The sequence below is a fragment of the Perca flavescens genome, chromosome 19, assembly GCF_004354835.1.
Source record: "Perca flavescens isolate YP-PL-M2 chromosome 19, PFLA_1.0, whole genome shotgun sequence".
Taxonomy (NCBI): domain Eukaryota; kingdom Metazoa; phylum Chordata; class Actinopteri; order Perciformes; family Percidae; genus Perca; species Perca flavescens.
In genome coordinates, this window is record NC_041349.1 from 20,877,461 (window position 1) to 20,895,214 (window position 17,754).

General features: G+C 39.1%; 1 protein-coding gene across 8 annotated transcripts in view; it reads right to left on the reverse strand.

Annotated features, from left to right (window-relative positions):
- LOC114574022 (adhesion G protein-coupled receptor L3) overlaps positions 1–12,479 on the reverse strand; it is a 219,952-nt gene extending 207,473 nt beyond the window's left edge. For all 8 annotated transcript variants that reach the window (XM_028606304.1, XM_028606305.1, XM_028606303.1 and 5 more), the window contains exon 1: positions 11,728–12,479. The gene's annotated coding sequence lies outside the window, so the exon portion shown is untranslated. The remainder of the gene's footprint in view (positions 1–11,727) is intronic.
- Between the last annotated feature and the right edge of the window lie 5,275 nt (positions 12,480–17,754).

A 17,754-nucleotide genomic window follows, 5' to 3' on the forward strand; every position in this document is an offset into this window, starting at 1 on the left:
GATGTATGGATGTTATATGGCACCGCTCACCCAGCCGAACCAGTCAATACTACCTTGCGGAGGAATGCTATAGCGGGACAATGGGGGACTGTGACCCTTGTTATGGAATGACAGAACTTGGAGGGTGGTTGGAGGGGAGGGGGTGTTTATTCAATATCACAGTCAGCAGTCCTGTGGTGGCATTTAAATGAGTAAATACTAGAAGAAGAATATCTTGACAAATGCTGGGAAAAAAAAGTTAATTTAGATCCATCTGTGACTAAAAGTGTTGGTGTATTTACAACATTCCAATATATTTAAAAAATACAACATAGCAGAAACGGAACAATAAAATACTGAACTTCCTGAACTATCCATCCCTGGTATTTACATAGTCCAGTAGTATTACGTAGTCCACTAACCTTTATTACGACTGAGACAAGCTTTCAATGTTTGACATTAAGAAACATTAGAAAATAGGAACTAAAAAACTAACAATATAGTAAGTAGTTTAAGTATTATAGGCATCCAAAAAAGAATTACATTTTATACACATTAAGATATCTCTATTATATTAAGGAACACCATCTAGCAGCCATTTAGCCTTTAGCTCTAAAGTATATTTCTGCTTGCAATCATTAGACAAAAAATACACACTCCCTTTCAGAACCTCAATGTGTGTTTGCCATTAACCGGAGGGATGTCTCCGAACAACAGCCAAAATATACAGTCTGCCATATGAAAAGCTCGATCCAGCCCTTGAACCAAGGTGACGTCCATGCGTAGGCAGACGAGAGGAAAAGGCCCCCCGTTTTCTAGCTCCTCGCCCGGGGGGGGCTTTGTTCCTGCCTGCACGCCAGCACAGTTATCTGCTGCTTATTATTTGGCTGAATGAGCTGGAGCGGGGCTCATGGGGCTCGCTTCTGACATAATGACTGATTACAGTCTTGTGGCTCCCCTCTAAGAAATCCCACAGTTGCCACCACTGTGCCGTGGCGGCTCAGCATCACAGGTAAGACCAATGTACTAGCGGATGGCGAGGAGTGGGGGTAGCTGGTCTTTTCTGGTGACAGCGTAACTGCTACCCAGTCCTCCAGCTGTCATGACTGACAGGGACACTGGTGGACACCTGGGTCATCAAGCTATTTGTCATCAGGTGCCTTGTTAACGACTGCTTTTTCTAACTAAAAGGCTGAAATGGGAACATCAGATATTTCCATCTCCAAAGCCAAACTGCAAGAAATGTGACTAAATAACGATCCATGTATTTTACTTCACCATTGAATAGTAAGGAGTGCATTTGGCACTTCTCCTCCCTGCAGAAATGCGATACATACTAATGCATACAGACAGTAAGCCCATTAGGAGGAGTAATACGTGTCACATGAACCATCCATAATGCACAGCCTTATGAAGACACCATACTTCTTATGAAAGTGGTATACAGATGCATGCAGGTGTGACGCCAGTATCAAAACAACACAGAACGGGCTCCGTCAATAGCTACCGTTTCACAAGAGAAGAGAAGTCATTCTGTCAGCACTTTTCAAACGCCAGCTTTCAAGCAGTCAATTAAGTTCAAGGTGAGACAAAAATGTGTTGTCATTTAAACGGTTTTGCTCCACTGGGGCGGTGCATCAATTCAGTCATCTCCATTCCAGAGGTGACAAAGGGTTGGCAGGGAAGTTTACATTTGCCAGTGGATACACATTTCTGCTGTCATTATACCAACCTGAGATGAAGCAGGATAGCAAGTGTAGCTAAGCGCCCAGATTTAAAATGCACTGTTTCCCGTGAGCAAAAGCTCAGGAAGAAGGGAACAAACAAGCGACTACTCTTGAGGAGCCTGCTGGCTGAGGCAGTCAGCCCCGCCAGATCCCAACCCCCACTCCCACACTCCTAAATCCAATCCTAGGCTATTGATTAGGAAAATCAATTTGGTCTAAGTCACAAGCAGAGAGGGAGATGCTGAAATGCCGCAATACATTCATAAGTGGAATCAGACTGATCAACTGAACCAATACACCCCGGTATAGTGCATGACAAATATGCCTTCTTCAGAAAAAGAGTAAATGACCTCACACAATAGAAGCAAACATCCTTTACTGTGGAGCCACCCACCTGTATGAAAATTATTTAATTATCCACTTGCAAAGATGATTCTACCCTCTGTACACTTTATCAAGTATAAAATAAATGGAGAAATGGTATTTTAATCCAAAAGGTTCAGCAGGATATTGTAATCAACATTTCTGCAAGGCATTCATGCTTTGTGTTCCATTACAAGCTCTTTTGAAGTGGAAGGCTGAAAGTATGGCAGAATAAAAAAATGTTGTAATGGAATTTTTATCGAAACATAATAATAACACTATTAAACTTGATGTTCTTCAGTGTGCCGGCATGTTTCAAAGATGTAAAACTACTGAAGAGCATGGCTGGATTACTGAACGGGTGAAATGGGAATGCAAAATGACTACAGAGAGATGCAAAACGACTACAAATTGACGCAAAATGACAACAAAGAGAAATAAAATGACTACAAAAAGACAGAAAATGACTACAAATAGACACAAATTGACTACAAAGAGACACAAATTGATTACAAAGACACACAAAATGAATACAGTGATGCAAAATGACAAGAAAGAGATGCAAAACAACTACAAAGAGACAATTTGACCCCAAGGATACTACACGATTTGTTGTCTGTAGTTGTTTTGTGTCTCTTTCAGTCTGGGGGTCTTAATACCAAGAGGGAGGTGTGGGGGGTGCCTTTTATATGTCAGTCAGGGGCCCATTATTTTATAATCCGACATGCTGAGGAGCTACAGTACTTTATACAGTTTCAAAATAGTTTTGACATAACTGTTTTAAAGGGATCCTGAAAGATATATTCTATATCAAAAGAATTGGTCTAATCTACTTAATTTGAAACAGCTCAAATATGAATTTAAGTGATCATTGTGCATTACCCCTTTGCCATATTTCTATTTTGTACTGCTTTATTATGAGTTGAAGGTGCACTTTTTGATAACTGGTGTAAGATTGTGGGTGCAAAGCTGCTATCTGCACCTGATTTTTGCAGAAACAGCATCCTGAGAACAAGGAAGCTTCATTTCTCTTGGCTGGCCAATTAGTGGTCAGATCAGGAGGTCCCAATGGTTTAGGGAGGTGTAAATACTAACCGTCATTTCCATTCATTTGTATGCGGCTGCAGGTGCACTACCTTATTATGTATTCAAGCCCAAACCTGCCTCCCAAACAGGCCATAAATTAACTTCTTTTAGAGCTTCAGTCTCAGAGAAGCATTGCATCTTTGTTAGAATCCTCTTCACTGGTCCAAAGTTCACGAGGAAAAAAAAACACTCAGAACAAAGGAAGGCAACCAATACTGTTGCAAAAAAACTTTTCTTCATTCTGTAAAATGCACATAGACAAATGTATCAAATTTTACAGAGTAGTAAAGAGGTTGATGTACTGTGGCTCCGTCAGGCTTTGTCAGTTTGATAGCTTTTGGGTACATTTTACCACGACCAACAGGGTCGTAAGAATGGCTTGGATTTCTTTAAATGCTAAGTTGACATTTTTGTGTCCATGTCTGCACTCCAGCCGAGAATGTATCCTTTTCACTCATAGGCATTCGTTTTCCTTGGGCCAGTTCAGCCTTAGTGGGGCTAGGGTTGACAATGTTATACAACAAACTGCTTTTTTTGGAACACCGATATACTTAAGAACGCCATTGCTGATTTCATCTGGTAAGGCACAACTGATTTGATCACAGTACTGTTCACTGGTCAGACATACTGTAGTGTAGCAACATTCTTATAAGAATCATTGCTGCAATACAAAGATGGCATCTCCATCTCCATTCATAAAATTAATGCATATCTGCATCTGCACAAGCTAAGTTAATGCTTTGCGTTCACGTCCCCTTGGAATGCACTCTGTGTATCTCTGCCTGCAAGAGTTATCGAGTGTTAAAATGCGCCCGCTAAGTGTTTTGACCCCCTGGGGATAACTTAACTACGTGTCAAATTAAGGGTGGAGGGGTGGCTTGCAGATAATAAAAACTTCAGTCTAAAGCACAAGAATTTTTCAAAGCACACTGTCACTGGTCATGTAACACCTACACTTGAGCTTGACAATGTACCAGCCCTGAAGGCCTTTATTAAAATTGAATGCAAAGATTAAAATGATGTGTGAGTTAAATTCTAAACACAATCAAGGCTGAGTGTGTTCTGTGAATGTACCAGTACAAAATGGCATTTTGTACACTTACATTTCTGTCTCTAGCAGATTTGACGCATGATTACAGTTTATTAAAAATGAACATAATCAACAGAAATACCTTCCATTTGTTTTCTCTCCATTTTGTAATAATTTTATGTTGCCAGGCTCCTGATGATGCAATATTAAAGCTGACCTTGATAAAGCATACGCCCCTGATAGCTAACACTTGACCAAGCTAACACCAGGCTACTTTGATTCATCACAATACGAAGAGAAAACAGACGCAAGGTATTTTTGTCCATTACGTTGGCTTTAAATAACCTGTAATGGTGCTTTAGTCACACACACACACAAATCTGACACAAAAAAAAGACACAAATCTGCCGAAGACAGCAGAAAAAGCTAACGCTAATTAGCTGAAATGAGGTCAGAGAGACACTGGAGTATAACGTAACGGTGGAGTTTTTGAAATATTTCATGTCATTAGTCAGAGACAGTCTAAAGTGAATCCTTAATTTCTTCACAAAATAAACTATATAGACCATTTTACTGGCATTGTTGGGCAATGGATTTGGTCCATGTTTACTTCCTGTCAGCTGATGTCATTTCCAGTGTCCGTTTTGATCATAGGTTTTAATGGACAAAAAAATTATAAAAATGTCCTCCATTGCAGTGTGTGTATTTATAGATAAATAAACTAGGACACATTTAGAATGTTAAGGTTTTTGACTGTGAAATAGTCTACATTAGTTAATTTTACATTATATATTTTCAGTTCATGGCTGCAACATTTATTTAGTGGCTTTGTCTGTACTTGAAAAAACCTAAAATTTTACTTGCAATTATTAACTAAAACATGGTATGTATTGAGTTACATGTAACTGTAAATGTTACGCATTGTACAAGACAAGGAATACTTTTGTTTTTTGAATCAAATGCTGGAAATATTTAAATTGAGCTTTTTCTTTTACTTTTTATCAAATTAATAATCAAAGTTATTATCAACAGATTAATTATCAAAATAGTGGTTAGTTGCAGCCTTAAACACAATGTAACATCCTTGCCCAAGTCAAAGAGGTATAGCCGGGGAAATGGTTCAATGACCTCACACTCTCCTCAACACACCAGATTCACAGGTGTGGTATAAATACACCTGCAAATCCGTTAGTTTTTCAATTCAATTCAATTCAATTTTATTTATATAGCACGTTTAAAAACAACCTCAGTTGACCAAAGTGCTTAACATGCTCCAAAACGCAACGAAACAATAAACACAAACAAGGCACGATGTACAATACAAAATAATTGACAGTAGAAAAAGAATAAGGTCAATACTGTCAAGATATCAAAGCTCAACTTGAATTGAAAGCCAATGAATAATAGTGGGTCTTAAGCATGGACTTGAACGTTTCAATGGTCCGAGCTGTTCTTACATGAACAGGTAAACTATTCCAGAGGTTTGGAGCAGCCACTGAAAAGGCTCGGTCACCTTTGGTTCTTAACCTGGTTAGTTAATTCAAAAAGGCTCATCAATACACCACACACCCTTTCTCTCTCTCATCCTAACCACTTTTGGGGTTGTAAACCAGCCACAGAGAAAAGGCCTGAATTAATTTGATAATCCTCATCATCGTGTTGGTAAATTATAGTGTTGATTTTTCTTTTTCTCGACAGATAGATGTAGCTGCCTTACACCATGATTGTTTTTAAATTGTATTATTTCTTCCAGATATCAGGGTACATTTGTACTTTCTATATCATAGATCTTTAAAGACCCTCTCATCTTCCAGGGTTATTTGCAGGGGTGTAATAAACACTAACCTGTTGGCCGTGTAACCTACATTCAAAAGTATAATAAAACGTGTGCTGTACCTATAGTAAAATATGCTGTTTTAAAAGTACTTGTGTGTGTTTATACTGTTTTCTTTGATCTTTACGCTTAAAATGCTCCCAAACCTGAGGGTCACTAATCACATGGCTGTACAGAATCAAGCAACTAATTGTCTGTTCTTGCCATCAAGCACCATCTTAAGCCTCTATGTTAACTGTAACTATTTCCTGCAGGGGGTTGTGACAGCTTATGTCAAAACCTTTGTGTCCAAGCTCTTCATGAGACAGGACAGCTAAAGTGTTGAGAGGCGTAGACCTTGAGGACCTTTCCTTGGGCATGTGCTTTGTTTTTTTATTTTCAGCTTTTCTTCTTTTGTGACATTCCTGCCAGAGAAAGGACCCCATCAGACCAACCTGTCTCCCTCCCAACAGCATGATAAATCTGAGATCTTTGATATCTCAACAAAAACCAAGGGCCTTACTGTAGCATAGGAATAAGTACTATATTTAAAAGATGAATATATAAATTCTATAAGAGCATATAAGCTAGTACTGTATGTTTTTACATCACCAGGGCTTCCCCGTCTATGGGGTCACACTGGAGGTACTGGAGCCACCCATATTTAAAAATCACAGGGGGAAAATCTGCCAAAGTACCATCTCCCTTCTCTGAAGATGTTTCTGTTATGCTTAACATCTAGATAAACAATAATTTGACTGCAAAATATGTTGTAAAACCATCATTTAGACCGCCTGTGTGAGATTTCAGAATTCTCTTCTTTTGTTGCCCTTATTTTCTAACTCGTCCGGATCTCATGCAGTGCCGTCCGCCAATAATAAGTTAAAAAAAAAAAGTCTAATCTTTGAAAATGGTCATGTCACATGCAGGCAGATCTAAAGGGATAGTTCAGATTTTTAAAAGTGGGGTTGTATGAGGTACTTATCCATAGTCAGGGTATAATAGATGGTGGTCAGCATGCCTCCAGTTTGGAGAAGCAGACAGGAGTACCGGCATGAAAGCTAAGCAATGTACTACAGTGGACAGGGGCAGCAGCAAAAAGTATTTTACCCACCTAAAAAAATGTATATCAATGAATTTAAATGTACACTATATTTAGAATTCCAACGGGGAACTGAAGCCTGAATTATCTCTGCTCTCTTCAAAGCCACCAGACTCCTTTGACAAAAAAAGTAATTTTACCTCGAAGAACATGGTTTACTGCCGCCTCGATCAGGTTATTTTTTTTTTTGCGTTATTGTGTGATTTTGGTGTTTTAAAGGGTTGGTTTGGATTTAAAAGTCATACAATAACACAAAGAAACTAATTAATTAATTAAATTAATATTGATTGTTTTAGGTGGATAAATTATGTTTTGCTGCTGCCCCATTCCACAGCAGTACCTTGCTTAGCTTTCGTGCCCGTACTCAAAACTGAGGGCTCGCCGACCCCTATCTACTGTAGGTAATACACTAACTATGGTTAAGTATCTTATACAACCCCAATTAAAAAAATGTAAACTATCCATTCAACAGTAAGATTTCCATGTAAATGATCTATGAATGCTGGAAACCATGGCCTTAATTTAAGTTAAGAAAAATGCCCCACAAAGTCCAAAAAATGTGGGTAATTAATAACTATCAAGTAGACTGTGAACAGTGTATGAGAATGATACTGCAGTTTGTAGTCTGGTGGTGTAATATTTTACAAAATAAGGTAATGGCACATTGTTAGATTAGTGCCACACACAGTGCATCAGTGTTTCTATTGGCCCACAGTGTGAATTTGCCAGTTAAAGTTCAACAAGGGAGAAATCTGATCTGCAAGTCTGCCAAATGCAGCCATGACCTCACACCCAACACAGAAAACTAGGGCTGTAACTACTGATTATTTTCTTGGCAATTAATTCATTTGTTCTTTAAATATCAGAAAATAATGAAAACCCCCAAGGTGACATCTTCAAATAACAGCCCAATACCCAAAATAGCTATAAAGTAATTTTCTGTCAATAGCCTAATCGATTCACTTAATTGAAGTCACCATTCCAGCTCTACAGGAAATACATGCCATTGTACTGGCTTCTATTGAAGTGAATGGGAGAAGGAGTGACCTTACATTACTGTAAGTGATTGGCAGCCATGAAGACCATCAACTTTGCTGGAATTATAATCAACTGCACCAACCTAACTGTAATTCCTCACTGCCAAAAAAGGGTTTGAGTTTAAAGCTTTTCAGTCTGTACCTCTACTGACTCTGACTTTGATAAATAAAAAAAACACCCATAAATAATTTTCCTCATTAGTGCTAATGTCCATGGGAATATGAAAAGTAAATCACAACCGATCCACAGCCTTCGATCCCGACAGAGAGGATTGTACATTCAGTGCGAGAAAATATCTGAAAATGTATGTGCAGTATGACATAGAGCATTACATTCAATGTACAATCAGTGGCATGCCAGAACCCAAGAGATAAAGCACTTAGATAAAGACATGAAAAGGCATTCATTCACTCAGCAATTCTGCTATACTGCTTTTCAGACCAGGGTTGATTGGTATTAGTCGGTATAGTCGGACACTGAAGGTCTCACTAAAAGGGAATTCAGCGTCTTTACAGTTTAGGTTATGAGTTTAAAGCGACAATAGGTTACGTTCATCTAAAAAAATTAAATAATCCAATTCATCGCATCTACCTTGAATTTGTAGTACTAGTGCAGTGCCCGTTGAAAATGTGCCTGTTTGGAACGGGACGATTGCTTGGCCTGTGATAGCCTATTGCTGCTTGTAGAATTCATCAAAACCAAATTGTACCCCAAAATTACTTACAGAAGAACCCCAAACCACTTCAAATGCAACTGCCCTGTATATCTTACTACAGACTTACGGATTTACCTGACAGAGAACGTTGCAGATTCAGAATGTAATCACAAAATAGCACACTGAAAATGTAGCGTAATGAGACATTAGCGGCATGGAGTCATGGCAGTGCGCTACCCACTGGCCCGTTATGAGAGCTAAACAGCACATATCGGCATTAATCAACCACCAGAACCGGACTGTTTGTTTGTGTTTGTGTGTGTGTGTGTGTGTGTGTGTGCAGAGAGAGAGAGAGAGAGAGAGAGAGAGAGAGAGAGAGAGAGAGAGAGAGAGACGCTGTTGTCTTGTGTCGTATGAGCGACTCATGAGTTAATTTAAAGAGTGAGTGAGTCCCAACTCAAACAGGTTTAGTGCTCAGTCAATGTGCACTGTGCAGTGTGAGAGGGGGAGTGGCCAGCATCTAGAGCGGCAAAAGCCAATGTGCGCTTCTTTTACAGACGATATATTTTGCATTTCTAATCCAATCGTCAAACTTGGCACTGCACTTAGTCGTGCCTGTAGCAAGACACCTATCAAGTTTGAAATCCATCGGACTAACAGTTCGAGAAATATGCGCATAACACCCACACAGACAGACAGACGTTCCTGCAACTTATGGATAGATAAAAGCTGTTAACCTGAAAGAATACTTTTTTTCAAATGCTACTCTGAAGAATGGTTATCCAAACTGATACACCAGTAAAAGCCCTCACTGTACATACTATGAGGCATGAAGCTGTAGCCCACATCAAGCTAAGCTAATGAAGAAATTGAAGAGCACATGTCTTCATTCATACCGCAATGACAACTGGCGATGGAAAGAAATTCACTAGCTGAAAAACTACACTCACAGAGAGTGGGATCACTTCAGAGGAACAATACAAATGACCAAATTAAGAAAAAGCTTGCATCCCAATGAGGGCAACAAATTAAACAATGTACGTGTAATACAATACAACCGGATTAAATATGTGCCAGCGCAGTGTTGGATTTAGACTGTAAAAACATTTAATAGAATTTCAGAATATAATAATATAAGTCACTATACAGACAAAAGAAGTGCTGAATAACTCGTATGAGGCCTCTAATGAACCCAGTAAAGCGTTTTCTAAGGGTAAGGGATCTAACCATTTTTGTGAATTTCAGTTTCAAGTGTTGAGAGAAACATGCCAGTCAATGCCAGTAATAGCATTGACTGGTATAAGAAGCTATGGTGAAAACACTAAAATACAGTGGATCAATGTGTACCCTGACAGTTTCCATTTTTATTAACACATATCACTATCTCAATGTGTTTCTTTACCCGAGATAACCAATTCAATCAATACGTAGCAGAGTGTCTCATATTCAGTCTCCCTGAATTGACTGCAACATAATAGCAGCTTTAAGTAAGACAAGGGAACAATTACTCTATTTTTATACAGTACAGTCCCATCAGGTATCACACCGGATGCTAAGTTCAACTGCTGTTATATTAAATATAACCTAGATTATATTCCACAAGGAGCAGCATTTAGCTAAATCAAAATGGATGAGACACACTGAAGACAAAGTGCAGTTTAGTCAGAAAGCATCAAATGTCCCCTTGAGTTTCCCCTGGTGGAGAAAGTCAAGGTTTTTCCTGTTGGTGGTGGTGGTGTGTGTGTGTGTGTGTGTGTGTGTGTGTGTGTGTGTGTGTCATCTGCTTGAGGGCACTTCCACAAAAGCAGATGATATGACAGACAGGGTTGCAGTCCAGGACATAATGAATGTAATTGTCATATAAGGACACAACCAGCAATAATGAATGATATTCTGAAAATGGGGAAATACATTATGGAAGTTAGTCACACATCTGAATCACAAGAAGCCAAAGCCTTGTTCTAAAAACTAGTCATGGTAGATCCCATTCCAAGTTCACAGCTGCTATATTATTTAGGATAAAATTCAACAAAGACTGAAACATATTCCAAACTGCAGATCCGATTCAAAGTGATAGGCTTAGTTACCTTTTCCACTTTGATTTTGATGTTGAAAGACAGTGTGCTGTCCTCACATCAAAGCATGAGATACTGTGGCCCCTCAACCCTGCACTTCTCTCAGACACAGCACAGCAGTGGCATCCATTCACTATTCCCTCTTTTCATACGTGTGCATTAAATCGTATTTGGTGTGTAAATTTTACATAGCCCTTGCATATTTTATTCTTAACATATAGTCAAACTATCATGAAAAATGCAGATGCTCACACCGCTGCATCTATTCTCACACTCCAGTACTTTTTTTTTTTAACAAACTGCAACAGAAAACACAGGCCTGCATTGGTACATCTCTTGATTCTAGCACCTTTGAAAGACACACACTTTATGCTTTACAGTTAGATACTGTCTTAGCTTCAGTCCATATACATAAGGGCTACATATTCAATTTAAAGTGCAAAAAAAGCATACTGTCCACAATTAAACTGCATGACTTTATAATGCAAACACTTCCATTGGTGTGCATCCAATATGCAACTTCTTTGCAAAGCCATTTTTATACCTGAGCACATTGTTTCAAGCACCATGTGAATGCTTAAAAAGACATTTCACTAGTCAACAGGATACATTAGCTCATAATCCAACCCTCTAACAGAACGGATTAATTAGTCCAACAGGAAATTGAAATGTTCATATTGGCTATATCAATGTGTTGATTACACCTGAACGAGCATGCCAAGACTTACATTACAGAGCACATCAACACTGCTGCAGGGATTCATTCATGGGCATTATTATCGCCCTGAGCTGAATCTGCAGATTATTGTGGATGTGCGCACATACAGACATGCACTGTGTGGCGGAAAGTCACACTTACCGCAGATTTAGAAATGACTGGTAAAAAGGAGGGATAGCTCATGTCCTTCCATTCAAAGTATTCGCGATCATTTCTCTCCCAACTGTCTTTCAGGCGTTGGGTAGCGTCCTTACGCACTGTGTGTGAGGAACGGACTTGATAAAGGGGTCGGGGAGAGAGAGAACAAGGAATCCAAATAGTTTGCCTCCCGGTCGCTCCGTTCAATATCCTCGGTCGAATGTGCTGTGCGTCCAGAATCCAGAGTGCTGGTGATGTCGCAGGACAAACAGCAGCTTCCTCGTGTTGTATCCACGGTACTGTCCTTTACATCCCTTTATGGCACAAGACGTCCTTCTGTGCGGGGGCTACATCACGTCCCATGAAGCTGAAAGGCGAAAACGCCAGCAGCCCTCACCACTCACTCACGCACACAAACACACACAACAAGAGTATCCAGAAGAATTTAGGGAGGGGGGTGGGGGATCTTGAGAGAAAGGGAAAAGAAGAGGAAAAAAAATTTGAAAAGTTGTTTGGGTCCAAAACACTGAGCTCTCTGCGCCTATGACAAACCAATTGTGCGCACTGGCTGGGAGTAATTCTGTATGGAGACCGAGGGTTTGGAGAGCCAGTGAAAGGTGAGGAGGGAAAAATCGGATGTGGATTGCCGCTCTCGCCGTATACTCGGGCTCCACCTAGCAGCAAACACGAGATAACATGCTACAAACCAAAGCCTCTCTACCTACACTAGGCTATTTCTCACCCGAGGCTGGCAAGGAGACCTATGTTATATTACATTCTGTCTGTGCGCCCGTGGCTGCAACATTTATGCGAAATCCATTGCCTCTCTCTCTCTCTCTCTCTCTCTCTCTCTCTCAAAAGATTCGATGCTTCTTGGAAATGCAACTAGTATAAGGACTGCCAAATAAAGGATGTAGTTTGAATGAAGAACTGAGACTTGAGTTGATGACTGAACATGCCAAACACTGTTTTTTTAGGTGTGGCAGATACAATGCTACACGTGCTTAATCCAAGATGTCTGCAGGTGTAAAAAGTGAATCGATTTAATAAACTGCATTCTCCAGGGAAGGATACACTCAAGTATTCTTTTTACAATACATGTCTTCAAAGAAGAGTTCACAGTCCCTTTTGGCCTGTTATTCATACTGATCAATTTGCTGGAGGCTGTTGAAGCTCCATCTTCTTATTCCACCACATCTACTATCGTTCCAGCTGTTCCTTTGAATGTAAAACATAATTTAAAAATGGGCTAAAAAACAACAACAACAAAAAAAAACACATGCACAGAATTTTTTCTGATGACCTTTGAATGCTGCACCAGCTGCACATCTCCAGCTGGAGCCAGCCAGCATGCAATCTCTCAATCACGCCATAGCCAATTAATCACTTTAATAATCCCAATTACAATCACCCAATAATAAGTAATCATCCAATCACTCACCCAGTGCTCCACTAATGAGCCCATGCAAACACAGACCTGGTAAAGCACAATTTTTAGCTTGTTTCCTGTCTGAGAAACACCTTGAACTCCTGAACGCCCCAATGAAAAATAACTGGCTGCCTGCGTTTGAAAAGATGCAGCGTTATCTCTCCCTGGCACTGCTTTCCATACACCCCCCGATGCAAATGGATTTCTCCAGGTAGAGCATTGCCTGCCATTACACTCGCATAAACCAAGTAGCTTCAAAGCGACACCTTAATATACTGCTGCCGTCTCGACTAGCCTACATAAAATATAAAATATACAAGAACTACAAAATAATAGTATCCACATTAGCAGTAACATGAATATTACACCAATACTGGAGATGCAGATGCCTACAGACCAATAGGATCCGTTCCTTTTTATCTTCTGAATAACACACTCCTCATGGTTACAGTATAAAAAGCTTTGCATGTCGTTCCATTAATATAGAAAAGCATTTCAAAAACATTGAAATGGGGGCAAGTTAGACCCTACTATAGTGTCATTGCAGACAAAGACAGTAAATTATGAAAGTGATGGGAAAGGAATGTGAGCTAAAACTCCAAATCAAAAATCACGAAGATCATCAACAATAAATGGTTTTTCTATTCAGTACGTTCAGTCAGTATTAGGAACTCTTATTTAAAGTTGTAACACAAAGAAAAAGCTCTGCTCAGACAACAATGAATAGCTTACTGTGAGAAATCAAACATGTCAGATTGTATGCTTATAAAATACCCACATTAGCAACATTAATACCTTTTATTCTACTATTGCCAGTCTACTATTTACAATAAGTGGTTCCTCACAAGGATTTGTTCCCCACTTCATGCTGGATCAGATTTCTTCATGCTAATTCTAATAGATAAAACAACTGTCAATTCTAATAAAGTACCCTTCCAGGAATTCCTTTTAATGACATTCATTTTCATATGCCTCTTCTACATTGCAAAATTAATTATGAGTTCAATTTTGGAGGTGAAGTATTTTGACTAAATCAAAGTCAACACCCACACAACACACTCATCATTATACAAACATAATTATTAAAGTACAGTTTATGAACAAAAAACAGGCTGAAACCTATTTCATTACAGTAGCCCTTATTCAGGGACATATCAATTCAAAATGTTTCCATAAGTTGGACCATGGGTGGATTTACAACTTTAAAGCTGCAATAATCAATAATGTTTTATTAAGAGTTGACTTAATGACTACCTGTATGTGAAAGAGGTTGCTCATACAGATGGACCAACCACAGATCATTTTCACCCTACTCTTCTATTACCCTCAGCTTGTGAGTGCTTGTGTCTGGGTGCAGTATGCATCATTCAACTCTAAAACATGCATACTACATTAAATACACTACATGTTGTATTCACAAAGTCAAAGTAGAATGTATTGGGTTTCACAAACTTAGTGTTTCCTTCTAACAAACTAAGAAAAAAAGAATTGAAATAGTCTGTTTGTTTTTTTGTTTGCTTTTGTAATTGTGTGCCACAAGCAAAACACTATAAAATGTTAGTGAATAAAAATGTGCAGAAGGGAAAAATGTAAAACATAGTTTCTAAGCCAAGTCATTTGTATAACGGAAAACTCATTGCAATGTCCATTTCCTTGTAAAGACCAACATTTCAGTTCATGGCAATAGGTATAATAGTGTGTGTAACATGCTAATGCTAAATCTCCAGCTGCCAACAATGGATTTACTAAATACATAGAGTTAAGCATCTGAGACACAGTCATAATTGAACACCATAAAGTGATGCACGGCACCATAAAACCTCTGTACAGCTACTCACCATGCTGTTGTAAGAAACTCCTGCCAAAAATAAAGCTGTTCAGGAAAATTAAGGCTTATGGGGACAGTTGTTGTGCAAAGTGAATCCAATAATGTAGAAGCCATTTTCTCTGTTTATCCATGCTAGCAAGCCTAGGAATTATCATCTTCACAGTGCTGACACTTACATATGCAGCAGTGCTTAAAGCGCTTAGACAACTAGACACTCTTCTTCAACTGTTTGTGGGGAACGGTGTGGATGTGCACTTGGCTTAGAAAAGAGGGCTACAGTACAAAATGAGAATTAGCATAAAGCTAGATGCAAGTTTATTGTATAAAACAATCCTGGTTATGTTTAAAAGTAGAACTACTTTGTTAAGGTTAGGAAAAGACATATCCAGGTCATGGTAAAATGAAACCACCTGCCACAAGCAACGATCTCCCTACTCAAGCCACAGCTGTTCTTGACCCCTCCATCCACTTTGAGTCCCTGTCGGAAAGGGTTTGAAACTAACAACAATGGCACACTACTTCTGCCTCTGTTCCTGACAGACAAGAGTCATAATTCACACCTGGCTGGTGTTGGGATCCCCAATTGCCGCGAACAGAAAAAGACGAAAGAAATGTAAGAAATGGGGGACAAAATCCACAGCCGCGATTCTGACATGTTATCCACATTGTTTTTGGCCAATACAAAGATTAGTACACAATATACATGTTCAATTATCAGTAAACTATATGGAGATAGGACACATTCCTTACCTTTAGAGAGCCTGAGGTGTAGTAACTGCCATCAAATATGGGGATGCAATTCCGTTCATGAATTGTACGAGATTTATGTTTTGGCAAATTGCTTTGACTGATTATGAAAGGAAAGTAATCAACATTTTGGGAAATACTCTTATTTGCTTACTTGCCTCATGAAAATACCAATATTACTCTCCAGTCTGTGCTTTAAAGTTACTTTAGTCCACTACATAGCAAATAGTGTGTTTGTTGCTATAATACTGTTCTGAAAGTCGTATATAGTCCCTTTAACTTTGGGGAGCGCGAGCTTGCTGTTACCCGTAGTTTCCCCATGCTTCCAGTCTGTATGCTAACGTTAGCTAAGCTGGACTAATATTATCCCATATCTAGCAAACTTAAGCTAACACTACATACTCCACACCCATAAACATGATAGTGGTAGTAATCGTCTAACACTTGTAAAGAAAGCAACTAGCTAAGTGCATTTCCAAAAATACTGAAGGACTTTAACCATGACATAACACTAGCTTTAGTTCTGTTAGCTAGCTAGCTGGTACTTTACACAGCTATATCATCTCTTATACAATCAAGTATTCTGTATTAGCATTTTGAATTTATAAATTCATGGACAACTGTCTGTGCCTATGCAGGAATAACTTAAGTTCCAGCCACAGAAGCAAGCTGTATAAAAGTCTAAAGATTGACTGTAAGCTACATGCCCAGAACTAAAAAACAAACAAGATAACAACTAGCGTTACTGGAGCATTTAGCAGAGAAACACCCAGATATTTCCCCAGCAGAACAGACGTAATAGGACAGTGAATATTGGATTTCCGGCCTACATTTAGGTAACCAGAAACATTACTCTAAACAAATTGTAATCTTGCTCCACCTCTGCTGAATGTGTAATTAGGCAACTGTTGCTAACACATTTGCCAACAACTTCACATGTTTTTTCTACATTTTGGCTTGTCAAAGTAGGAAAAGCACAGGTGATACTAATAACACTAACGATGGCTTTGTTCTATTTAACTGTTCCAGCGAGAGTGCTGATAAGCAAGCATGCACAATACCAGGAACATAAAATCAAAAGCAGCTAAAATGGAACTCAGCCATCACTGAATTAATTAAACACCTGGACTTTTTCTACTGTGACATGTCAAACATGTCTTGTCTATGAAAAAGGACTGAATTAACAGTACATGTGTTGTAAATTCAGAATGGACATTCTGTCTCATGGTGCGGATATGTTTTTAACCCTTGAAATTAAACTGAATTAAGTCGAGGACTCTGATATGACGTGTCTTCATACCATATATTTCAGATTTTATAAGTAATTACAGTATTAATATACAACAACAATAAAAACAAAATAAAAAAACAGGGATGGTTAGCTAATCCAATAGTATTCACTATACAACTCTCTGACACACTCATGTGCTGTAGTACATTATCACAATAATTTATTGTGTCCTTATCAATCCTAAATTCAACTGGCTGTCTAGAATTGCTGGTTGCCCAACAGTATGGGGGGCAGTGGTGGCCTTAAGGTTAGAGAAGCGAGCTTGTGACCAGGAGGTCATCGGTTCAATCCCCAGACCGACAGGATAAAATCTGGGTGGGGAAAGAAGTGAAAGAGCAGCACTTGTCCCTCCCACATTACCACCACTGAGGTGCCCTTGAGCAAGGCCCTTAACCCCAACCGCTTCAGTGGCCAGCAGATCAGGCTGTGGTTGTACTGGGCAGCTTCCAGGTATGAATGTGGAACTGTGTGAATGTGATCAGGGCGTTCCTGCAAAAGAGAGGCTGCCTCTCAGTGAACCTCCCCTGAATAAATATAGGTTAAATAAATTTAAAAAAATAAGTATGCAGGTGGTCATGTGTATCTCTACATGGAAGATCAGACAAGCAGATTCTTTCCAAGATACACTTTTTCCCCATAAATTTAAAAAAAATAAGTATGCAGGTGGGCATGTGTATCTCTACATGGAAGATCAGACAAGCAGATTCTTTGCACAGATTCTTTCCAAGATACACT